We start from the raw sequence: 12,760 nt of genomic DNA, 5'->3' as shown, positions 1-12,760 counted from the left end.
GGTATTGTCCCTACAACTCCATTACCGGTGAAGATAGATGAGCGTATAGTGGAAGACTACCCGAAGACAATTTTACAGCAACGAATGATCAAACATGGCAATTATCTTCAATTGAGGTTCTGGTTCAGTGGAAACATCATTCTAGGGAAGATGCTATTTGGGAGGATTTTGCAACACTTAAATAGAGGTTTCCTACATTCCAACCTTGAGGACAAGCTTCATTTTTAAGGGTAGGGTAATGATAGGATACTGTTATTAGTGATAATTGTACAAGAATGTGAGATGATGATATTGTTAATTGACAGGTGTCTTATAGTCATTGGTTGAATGTTGTGGATAAGGATAATAGTTTGTTAGGTAAAGATTAGATTTGGGAAAATATCTTCTGCTGGCCTTAGCTTGCGATTTGGTATTAATACTGGGTACTTGTGCAGATGCATGGTTATGATTTGTAAATGAAGTTGTTGAAGCAATACAAGAGAAATACTAGCATATAGGTGCAAGGTTAGAACAAGAGTTCTATTAGATTATGAACCTAACCTACTATATTGGAGCAATCTGATTGGCCTTCTGTCAAATTTGTTTGAACCATGTGAATGTGTTGATTAGATTTTGGTTGTAATGTGATTTGATCTAATATGTTATATAAGAGCATAAGCTCTTCTTTACTTTAAAGTACTCCTTTTATGTTTTATTTGATATGCATGCAAATTGGAGTAGTTGAGTCCAACGCCCAATAAGGAAACACGACTTAATTCAATTAAACATGTAACTAAAATCAATCAATATCCCTAGACCAAGATCCAACATTTGGCTCGTGCTGGATCAAATCGAAGGTCCATAGTCATCTAAATGCCCTAAGGAAACTATATAGTCCATCAAAGAATGCAAAGTTTTCGTTAGTAGTACCTTATACTCTTGCTTCAAAAAACATTTTACATAAATAATGGGATTATCATATGGTTCTAAATCAATCACATGGACCAATACAAAAGACTTGCTAGCCTAGCAGAAAAGAAAAAAAAATCACATGGACCAATAGTTGTCATAGGACCAAATATTTTTAATTAGATTAAGATGAATATTAATATGTGATGAGACCTAAAACCCTTTACATATTGATACTAAAGTGACAAGACACTCTTTCGTGGCCTTTCACCATGGTAGGCTCCAATTATTTGTGACTCATACACTGACTTCACCTTATCATGGGGGAGTATAAAGTATGTGCTCACACTCAAGAGGAGTTCTATATGCATACATGATGTTGTGAAGGTAGGCAATGAGAATGGCCAACATCATATCATTGTGAGGTTATTCTTGAACCACTACATGAACTTGCATGACGGGAACGACTTAACTAAGTGCAATGGCGCCAATATCATATCATTGTGAAGTGACATTCTCTAGAGGCCAAATAAGATGGGTATTGAAGGGAAATATTGAGATTTCTACAAGATTTCTAGTGACTAGCATGCATATGCAATTCATATATGATGCATTAAACAAAATATTAAAGAACAAAGTGAAGGTTGAGTTTTATACCTCTTGATCTAGATTTAGACCAACGATGAACCACCTCCAAGGTCTTTGTTCTTTGAACTCCTTAAGCCTAGGCTCCCTTCTTGCTCCCTCAACCCTGAGTATTTAGAGCTCCTTGATTCTCCTTAAGTCTCCAAGTGCAGGAGACCTCTAATAATCCACACCCACTATTGTAATGAGATGGATGAGTGGATGACCAAAAGGAGATTAGATGATTAGTTAAAATCCTTCTCTACTGGCTGGCCTCGTGTGAGAAAGAGAGAGAGAGAGAGAGAGAGAGAGAGAGAGAGAGAGAGACTTGTTTTTCTCTGAGGATAGAAAAGACTCACACAAAAGCCCTAATGAAACTATTTCACAATACTCCCTTTATAAACGTAGGAGAGAACCAACTCTAACAATTAGATTTCCCTCTCACTCTTCACTCTAATAGCCAACCTTGTTGTGCGGATGGCTATTGGGCTTTCATTAATTTAAGTCATCATTATGCTTGAATTAAAAGCTTAATGGGTTTGGGCCTAAAGAACCCAAACTTCCTTTAAACCCAAAATTGATCGTTCACTTATATGATTTATTTAGACTTTCTAATTAATCATAACACTTAATTAATCTAATCAATTAATTCCATCATCCTTTAGTTATCTCATCACACAAGTGTATCAGTGTACCATTTTTAGGTTTCAATTAGCAAGGCAGTGAAGTGATTGATAGTAATCCAATTGATTAGGAATTATACAATCACTTAGTGAATTAAAACATACTTTTAATTTACCTTCTACTTTGATGACTACTTATTTAACCATCTAGAAAGACCCACAAGCCATGAGTGACATCTAACCATATATCATGGCTACCCAAGCTAATGTAAAATTTGGTTGGAGAACCTATTCAGTTGGAATTACAATGTTCTCAATCACAATACTAGGGTATGGATACTTTATGTCAAAACCCCAATGTGATTATACTATGTTATATGATTCAACTGAGTCGGAATGCCTTTCATCATTACGCTCAATACTTCAACCTAAGATTCCAAAATCATATCTTAGAGTATTCTTCCTTTCGTACCGAGAATTAGAGATTCCTTGTTGAACATTCACATGTCTATATGATTAGGCAACTTAACCCCTAACAATGTCGTGGACACTCTCGAATGGAATGCCTTTGACACCGTCAAAGATCAAAGACCTAATCACTGGACAACTATGATGTCTCAGGTCAAAGAACTACTTACATTATTCCAGCTAGTAGAGCTCTTGCTTGACCTGTGAGTAAACCTCCATGCAAGAACCCTCGTTTGATAGTATTTAGTGGACTCATTCCTTAATGAGTACCTACATACTTGTCTTAGTGTAATGACTTGAGACTTTCCATCCTTCCAATTGAAGCAGACATAGTATGTACTGGTCCATCCAGATTGTAAACATCCTTCTAACAACCCTATAACCTGGAACCTATTATGGTTATGTGAAGAAGGTCTCTGTAGTTTAACATCTTTAATTACTTCTTTTATCGATCCATTGTCCATGGATTCACTATTTGGACGTATATTGTTTGTTGTGATATTCCTTATGAATGACTTTTCCCTTTATTGTATTAGTCTTAACCATACATTTAGACATTGTCCTGAAAGGTTTCTTCTAAAGAATGACTTTCAGGGCATATCTCCAACAAGTATTTACAAGGGATGTAAATGAGCGAAGTGTTAGATTCTCATTATTATTAATGCTAGCCAACATCATATCATTGTGAGGAGGGTTTGGTAATAGTGAGCCTCCCATACACTACTAAGAGTTTCCTCCAAAACTCTCGAATGCCGATTGAAGGATATGGAATTTGCTAAAATAAGGGGTGGTGCTATTTGATAATTTATCATTGGAAGAACATGTTATATATGTCTAACATATTGAGAATTGATAGGATTTTTCCCACCTGCAAAAGTAGGGATAAAAGCACTTAAAAATACTTGCAAGAGAATAAGGTAGTTGTAACGGCTCAATCAAGGTTGTTTTCCACAGGGATTGAATGAATAATTTGTATTTAAAACCAACTCTTAATTAATTAATTGAAACAAAGGTTTAGAAAATGTTGATTTTGTGACTTAAAATATTAAAAACGAATTTAAAATAAAAACAATTAAATAAATCAACTAAAATCCAATTTAAAGAAAATCAATTTAAAGAGACACTAGGGTTCCGCCATCACCTTAACAATCCTACGTAGTTTTTCCATCACTTATGAATTACCCATGCAAATTTTGAAGGTTAGATTTTCCTAATATATGTCCTACTTGGAACCTCCAACATAGAATATACATCTAACATGCAATCCGTCTAGACGTTCAAATCAAATATGAACATTAAAGACTCATTAAGTTTTATGAAAACCCTTTGAAAAACCATGCAACCCTTAAGACGCAGGGAAATTACAATTATTAACCACAAGAAGTTAGCACCAATTTCAAGGAACCTTCTGATCAAAATTGCATCAAATTACTTTTCTAAGTATCTTATTGGTCGCGAATCACCAAGACAATTAGATAGTTTAAAACGGTGATTGATAATTCAAAACATGCATGCGTAATATCATAAGTAAATTGAAAAGAAACTACATATTCTTGCTAACGCTCGTGGCCTCGCCCTAGCAAAAGAAATTAGTTATAAACAATCATAAAATAAAATATTATTAAGAACATGGAAAGAAAACACCTTGAAAATAAACTTCAATTGTCAAAAGCAAAATTCTCCAAAGTAGTACGTTTGTTCTCTCCCTCTCCCTAATGGCTTAATAGCCTTATATATACTACTACAAAATAAAACCCTACCTAGAAAATGTCTTAGAATAAAACTAGGAAACATAATAAAATAATAAAACAACAAATAAAAGGTTTCCTGTTTGAACTAAAATTTGGACTTCTCAGAAAATCAGACTTTTGACCAACCAAATCAACTCCAATTTGGTCCCAAAAGGGTTCTTTTGAAAGTTTAAGTCGTCGCCAACAAATCCTTTGAAGAAATCTTCCTCATAATATACCATCTTGACCTCCAAAATACCCAAAATGTTCAAAACATCAATCTGGGAAAACTGCATGCTGGGCCTCTATTTCATTGCCATGATCAAACGTCTTAGTCGAAAAATCTGAAAGTTTGATGCAATCATCTTGAAAGACTCGTGAACATCCTCCAATTGGAATCACTCTAAAATTCATCCATTTGATTACTTTGTGCTCAAGAGGAAGTCAAATGTCCTACATTAGAAATGTAATTGTAGACATGTAAATTTTGTTGCATACAAATGAATGCATCACAAAGCTCCACGTGGAATATAACTCATCACAAATGGACAGTCATCAAAGATATGTGGCACAAATCAAGCAAAGGAAGTACAAAACCTTGCCAAAAGTTGGCAACAGGTAGAAAATCCCTCTTAAAATCAGCAAGGGGTCCAAATTCCTCCCAAAACTAGAAAGAAAGCTAAAGCATATTCACAAAACAAGCAAGAATTGAAGGTCTATAAATACAAGGTCCCCAGACAAGCATAAGGTTGACAATTTCTACATTAAAAGGTTAACAATTTCTACATTGAAAGGTGGACAATTTCTACATTGAAAGGTTGACAATTTCAACATTCAAGGGTTGAAATTCTCACAAAAGGAGAACCTCTGCCAAATCTTTGAAGACTAATACGCTGCCAAAGCTCTTTTTGAAGAATGTACAAACAAAGCCGACGCTATTTTTCGACCAAAGCCGAAGCATTCCCTTGAAGAATCAACAAGCACTTGTGCCGATTCCTTCAAGACTTTGTTGCAAGCTCAAAACTTGTACCAACATTCGATTCAAGATCAACCTTTGAATCAACAAAGTCCTACATCAACTCTACCTTTGCCGCAGCCTTAAACCTGAGGTGAAGACTATCCACGCATTGTTTCAAGCTCAAAACTTGAAGCAATCGTTCAATCATACGTTCAAGATCAAGTCATCGCAACCCTTGGATCAACAACCTAGACATCTACAACAAATTTGAAGACTGAATCAGAGGAAAATTGTAAACAGTGATTGTAACCTACAAATTCAAATCAATACAAATCTACTTTGTACACATGTTCTCGTTTCATTCGTTACGGAATTTTCGTGTTTACAGTATTTCAAAGTATCAAAATCTCACTAAAATAACCAATAAATTAATAATAAGATTAGGGTAAAACATATAGTAAAATATTGACTCATCAAGGATAACACAACTAGATGTGTTTATTCCTTTATTAAATGAACAAAGGAACTTAAGAAGTTAGCACAAAAATATGGAAACTTTATGTGCCAATAATTATTCTTTTACAAATTGTTGTATGAAGAAAGAAAAGTTGCTTTGACCAAGCCTTAGTTAACACAAACAGTAGTGCCACTACTACAAAATAAAGCTTTCATGACACTTATTAAAATTTTTAATGACATTTTTTTATTAAAAACGTTATTAAAATAAATGGATGACGCAACTTAAAAAAATCAACGGGAAGGATTTATAAAAAAGAAGAGCAAAGATCTCGCGACTTTCTCACAACTTCCTAAATCCTCACGACTCATTCACTCCACTACCTAAACCCCCCCCCTTCAGCCAACTCCCAGATAGAGAATGAAAGATCAAAGCTCTCCTTCTCCTCTCTTTCTATATCTCCCTCTCCTTCTCTCTAGCTCCGTAGTTCCAACCTCGATTCCCTTCGCTCCTCCTCCTGTCGCGTCCTCCACTTCTGGTAATTTCACTGCTCTGCTTTTGATTTCTCTGTTTCTCGCCTTTGTTTCTGGTGTGATTTCTGTTTTGTTCTGGTTTTAATTTTAATTTGGGAATGTAGGGTTTCTGGATTTTTCTAGAAGAACAACAGGTTGTTTGGATTTAGGAAGACTCATTGTCATTCTTTCTTTCCTTCTCTTTCTCTCTCGCTCTCTCTGTCTCTCTGGGATGCCCACAATCTTCATCAACCAGATTGATTGTTTTCCCCAAATTTCACTCAAAACCTAATTGTGTAAGGTAAGTTTGTTGGAATGGTTATGGGTTTTCTAGAAAATAATTTCTATATTAATCTATTTTGTGAAGTTGTATTGATTAGTGTGAGGTATGTGGCTGGATAGATTTTAGTTTAGCCTTGTCATTTGCTAAAGTAGTTTCTGAACAAATTGTAGTTGAGCCATGATCATTGTTTTTATTTTTTTATTTTTTTTAGATTGAAGCTAGGTATATGTATATGTATTTTATATACATATATATATGTGCACGCATGTGTGTGTGTAACGTTGTTTATATAGAATAAAGAGACCCCCACCCTCATGCATATATATACATGTAATCAATATGATTGGTGGAGATTGGTTGAGCTTGTCCAATGCTCTAATTAATCCACTTAAGCAATTGTAGTACACTGCGCATGCACATGCTTTAATTAATCCACTTGAAAAATGGGGATTCGAGGGTTCGATAAAACTCCTCATAAGCTCCGCTTCTGTTTATAGCACACCACGTGTTTGATAAAACTCCTCATCAGCTCTGCTTCTATTTTTTATCCTTAGCCTGCAATAGTTTATATATTGTGCCCTCATGCAATCTCGTTATATGTTTTATTCTAATATCAATTAATATAACTATTTTAGAATGGATAAATCTTGGATGTCTATGGATAGAAGAGAACAAATGTATTCTGAAGGGGTTGAAAACTTTTTGAATTATGCGATGCTTCACACTACTGATATTAACTACATACATTGTCCGTGCCTAAAATGTGGTAACATCAAATCAAGGAAAGTTAAAGATATAAGAGAGGATCTCTTTTTCAATGGTATAGATCAAAGTTATTGTACATGGTATTGGCATGGAGAAGCTGTTCCAGATAGTAAGAATGAGAAAAGGAGTAATCGGGAAGAAATAGTTGAAGATAACATTATTGGGATGGTGGAAGCAGCTTATGATCATTTTGCTTCAAATCCTGAACAATTTGAGAAGTTGTTAGAGGGTGCAGAGAAACCTGTATACCTTGGTTCAAACTTCACAAAGTTATCAACCTTGGTCAGATTGTACAATATAAAACCAAAGAATGGGGGTAATGATAAACTATTTGCAAATTTACTAGAATTTTTAGGAGTATTGCTCCCACAGAAGAATGAAATACACCCCTCTGTGTATGAAGCAAAAAATACATTGTTTTCTCTCGGAATTGAGTACGAAAAAATATATGCATGCCCCAATGATTGCATCATATACAGGAAAGAGCATTTAGATGCAATTGCATGTCCTACATGTGGTTTTTCTAGATGGAAGGTTAACAAAAGTTTTGGGGAGCCTAGTAAGGGGGTACCTGCAAAGGTACTATGGTATTTTCCCCTTATTCCAAGATTTCAAAGAATGTTTTATAATAGCAAGACAGCAAAGAATTTGATATGGCATGGCCAAGATAGAGAAGTTGATGGTAAGTTGCGTCATTCGGCTGACTCTCCCTCATGGAAGCTTGTTGACCACATGTGGCCATAATTTGGTGGTGACCCAAGAAATCTCCGACTAGCAATTTCAACAGATGGGATTAATCCCCATAGTGCTTTAAGCAGTAGATATAGTTGTTGGCCAGTGATTATGGTCACTTACAACCTTCCACCATGGTTATGCATGAAGCAAAAATTTATGATGTTAACATTGTTGGTATCTGGCCCTAAGCAACCAAGTAATGATATCGACGTTTATATGGCACCATTTATTGATGACTTAAAAACTCTATGGGAGGTTGGTGTTGAAACTTATGATGCATACAATAAGGAGAACTTTATGTTAAAGGCTGTGTTATTATGGACCATCAATGACTTTCTTGCTTACGGAAACTTATGTGGGTGTAGTGTGAAAGGATACTCTGGATGCCCTATATGTGGTGATAGAACATCTTCTAAATGGCTAAAGTTAGGGAGAAAGGTAATCTTTAAATGGCTAAAGTTAAGGACTAGACTATATGTATGGATAAGTTGCTGACAATTATTTGCGTTTTGTATCTAGGAGCACAAAAACTGATATGTTACGCCAAACGATATGTGGAAATGATTATTTGAATTTCTATGGTCATGATATCTTACAACCTTTTAAAGTTCTTTGTTTATATGTTTTTATTTTTGCATTTCTGCTATGCGTGTGTGTGTTGTGGAGACTGCTTTAAATTAATCTGACTAACTTACATTTTATATTTTTTTTTATATATGCAGTGCCCTTTGCAAGAAGGAATTGTAGAATTTGGATATTATGTGATGAAATACATGAAGGAAATCATTGATGATCCGAACTGCTCAATTATTACCAAGGTTAGTACTACTATTACAAAGAGCACTTAAGCGGGTGTATTCGCTTGATGTTTTATTAGCTCTATACTGAGTGAAAAAAAAAAAAAAAAAAAAAAAACACACACACACATTAGCGAAAAATACGAGTAGAGAGCCCTTGTTCTTTTCTGGGCTAGTTGATGCTAATTGACCACTTCCTTATTAGTTAATGATTGAAATTAGTTTTTGTTGTAACATGTTCTCTTCGGTTGTGATTTGTTGCAGTTCAAAGAAAAAGCTACATACACTCAACTGGAAATTGATGCATTAAGAATAGAGTGGGCTGAGTATGTTGATGACTTCCTCCCAATAGATGAAACACTAGATTAACTAGTTTGTGAAATTTTAAATTAAGTGAACTTATAGTTTTATTTTAGTAGGAAACTCTACACATTATATTGTCTTTTGTTATACTTCGGTACTGGATGAATTACAAATTTATGAAGCAATACTGTTTAATTTAATATCTTGCTTCTTGGATGAATTATTTATATATGCCATCATACATATTTCAGGACATGTATTGAATTGTTTATGACACACTTTGTGTGTCGTTGCTAATATTCAATGACGTTGGAGTGCTATAGTACGTGACGCTATACAGATGTCATGTTTATTGTACCATGACGCTTATTCCTCTGTTTATGACACATATTCCGCGTCTCCAATTGAAATAGATGACACACTTTTTTAATTCAATGATGCTTGTTAGGTGTCTCTAAAAGCTATACATGACATTGTGCGTATGTCATGATTAGTATACCATGACACTCATTCCTATGTTTATGACACTTATTCCGTGTCTTAAATGGTAATAGATGACACAAGTTCTTAATTTAATGACGCTTATTGGGTGTCCTTAAAAGTAATACATGACACTCTTTCAACGTCATAAAAAATATCTTTAATGACACCTACAAAGATGACGCTAAACCCTTGTGTCATTAAACTTTTAACATGACCCATAAAATGCGTTATGTATGTAAAAATTTGTAGTAGTGTGCATGTTTCTTTGTTAAATGAATAGGGAATTATAGAAAAAAAAGCACAAGTGCATAGACACTTTATGTTCCATGATTCTTCACTTACAAATTGTTGTATGAATAAATGAAAGTTACCTTGAACAACTCTTGAATGTTTGTAATTTTGTTGGAACAAGATAGTTGTTAAGGGACAATAGTCTATCAACATAAACGATTAATGATTTTGAATCGTATAGACTAATGATGATTTTGAATCATTAAGTGTTGAAGCGTTACACCACTTCACTAGATGAAAACTAGGCTAGGACTTACCTTTGTGTCCCTATCCAAATAGTTCACTAAGTTTATTGTAAACTATACAGTGAACATTTACTACACACTTTCTAAATCGTTTGATGTACATGACACAATTGAAACAAGCTTCAAGAGAGATAGTGAGAGCTTAGGGACCATGACTGTTGTAGTCATACAAAAGTCAAATGAAGAAAGCAAAGTAACTCCAAGGGAACAAACTTTCTTTATGAAAGGATGGGCATTGTAAAGGGTATTTGCAAGCATTGTCTTGCAAATGTCAAGAAAACACTTTTGAAGGTGTTGTAAATTTGTTGTTGAAGAAGTTCAAAAGAGTTGGTTCTTCTACTTGAATGTTTAATTTAGTACTAGTAATTGTAGCTTCCTCACTCACGGCACAAGAAGAGGACAAGTTGGTGAGGGTTCTAAAGGAGCACAAATCAGCCATTGGGTGGACCTTGGCCGATATCAAGGGAATAAGCCCTACTACGTGCATGCATCGTATACTCATGGAGGAAGGGGCTAAACCATCTCGAGAAGCTCAACGCCGACTTAACCCTCCAATGATGGAAGTAGTGAAGAAAGAGATTATCAAACTCCTTGATTGTGGCGTGATCTATCTCATCTCTGATAATTGTTGGGTTTCACCGGTCCAAGTTGTTCCAAAGAAGTCCAAAGTCACAGTGGTGAAGAATGAAGAGAATGAGCTTGTGCCCACACGCATCCAAACAGGTTGGAGAGTTTGCATTGATTAGAGGAAGCTAAACGCCACCACAAGGAAGGATCACTTCCCTTTGCCATTCATTGATCAAATGCTTGAAAGGTTAGCCAGTCATTCTTTTTATTGTTTTCTTGATGGTTATTCGGGATATAATCAAATTGCCATCGCTCCGGATGATCAAGAAAAGAGCATTTTTACTTGTCCATTTGGTACTTTTGCTTATCGACGTATGCCATTTGGTTTGTGCAATGTACCAGCCACCTTTCAAAGATGCATGGTAAGTATATTTTCTGATTATGTTGAGAAGATTAGAGGTATTCATGGATGATTTTAGTGTGTTTGGTGACTCGTTTGATGATTGTTTGCATAATCTCACTTTAATCTTAAAAAGATGCATGGAAACTAACCTTGGTTTAAATTGGGAAAAATGTCATTTCATGGTAAAACAAGGCATAGTTTTGGGTCACATAATCTCTGAAAAAGGAATTGAGGTTCATAAATAAAAAATAGATCTTGTACGTTACTTACCCTCTCCTACTTCGGTGAGAGAGGTTCGTTCTTTTCTTGGACATGCAGGATTCTATAGGCGATTTATCAAGGATTTTTCAAAGATTGCACAACCTCTTTCCCGTCTCCTTCAAAAGGAAGTGTCCTTTGAATTCAACAAGGAGTGTGAGAAGGCATTCAAGCACCTCAAGGAAATGCTTACCTCGGCACCAATCATAGTCCCACCAGATTGGAGCATGCCCTTTGAGCTAATGTGTGATGCATCCGATTATGCAATAGGGGCTATTTTAGGCCAAAGGAAAAACAAGCAACCACATGTCATCTATTCTACATCCCGAACCTTGAATGATGCTCAATTGAACTACTCTACCACTGAAAAAGAACTTCTTGCCGTTGTGTTTGCTTTAGATAAGTTTCGTTCGTATTTACTTAGCACTAAAGTTGTTATTTACACTGACCATGCAGCCTTGAAGTACTTATTCACCAAAAAGGAGGCCAAACCAAGGCTAATTCATTGGATGCTTCTCCTACAAGAGTTTGATATTGAAATTAGAGACAAGAAAGGGAGTGAAAACGTGGTGGTTGACCATTTGAGTCGTTTGGTGTGCAATGAAGAGTCTTTACCCATCCAAGAGACATTCCCTGATGAGCAATTGTTGTCCATTAAGGTAAGTGAACCTTGGTATGCGGATTTGGTGAATTATTTGGTGTCAAAACGAGTTCTAAACACCATAACCAAACACCAACGTGACAAACTCAAGACAGATGCATGGTTTTATGTGTGGGATGAGTCATATTTGTGGAAATATTGTGTGGATGAGATTCTTTGTAGATGTGTGCATGATTGTGAGTTTAATTCAATTTTAACTTTTTGTCACACTTATGCATGTGGAGGACATTTTGGCACACAACGCACAGCCCTTAAGGTGTTAGAATGTGGATTTTATTGGCCTACAATTTTTAAAGATGCTAGAACTTTTTGTATGACTTGTGATCAATGTCAAAGAATGGGCAATATAGTTGCAAGGGATCAAATGCCGCAAACCCCTATATTCAATGTTGAAATTTTTGATGTTTGGGGCATTGATTTCATGGGTCATTTTCCTTCTTCATATGGTTTCACTTATATTTTCCTTGCGGTTGATTATGTCTCAAAATGAGTGGAAGCAAAAGCCACCCGTACTAATGATTCTAGAGTGGTTGCAAATTTCATCAAGACTAACATCTTTTCTAGATTTGGGATGCCTAGAGTGCTCATTAGTGATGCAGGGTCTCATTTTTGTAATCGCACCATTGAGGCACTGCTCAAGAAATATAATGTCACACACAAGGTTTCAACACCTTATCACCCTCAAACCAATGGCCAAGCCGAGGTTTCC

This window comes from Pyrus communis, chromosome 6 (genome assembly GCF_963583255.1).
Source record: "Pyrus communis chromosome 6, drPyrComm1.1, whole genome shotgun sequence".
NCBI classification, from domain to species: domain Eukaryota; kingdom Viridiplantae; phylum Streptophyta; class Magnoliopsida; order Rosales; family Rosaceae; genus Pyrus; species Pyrus communis.
The sequence above is the reverse complement of the archived record's forward strand: the minus strand, read 5'-3'. Positions refer to the sequence as shown.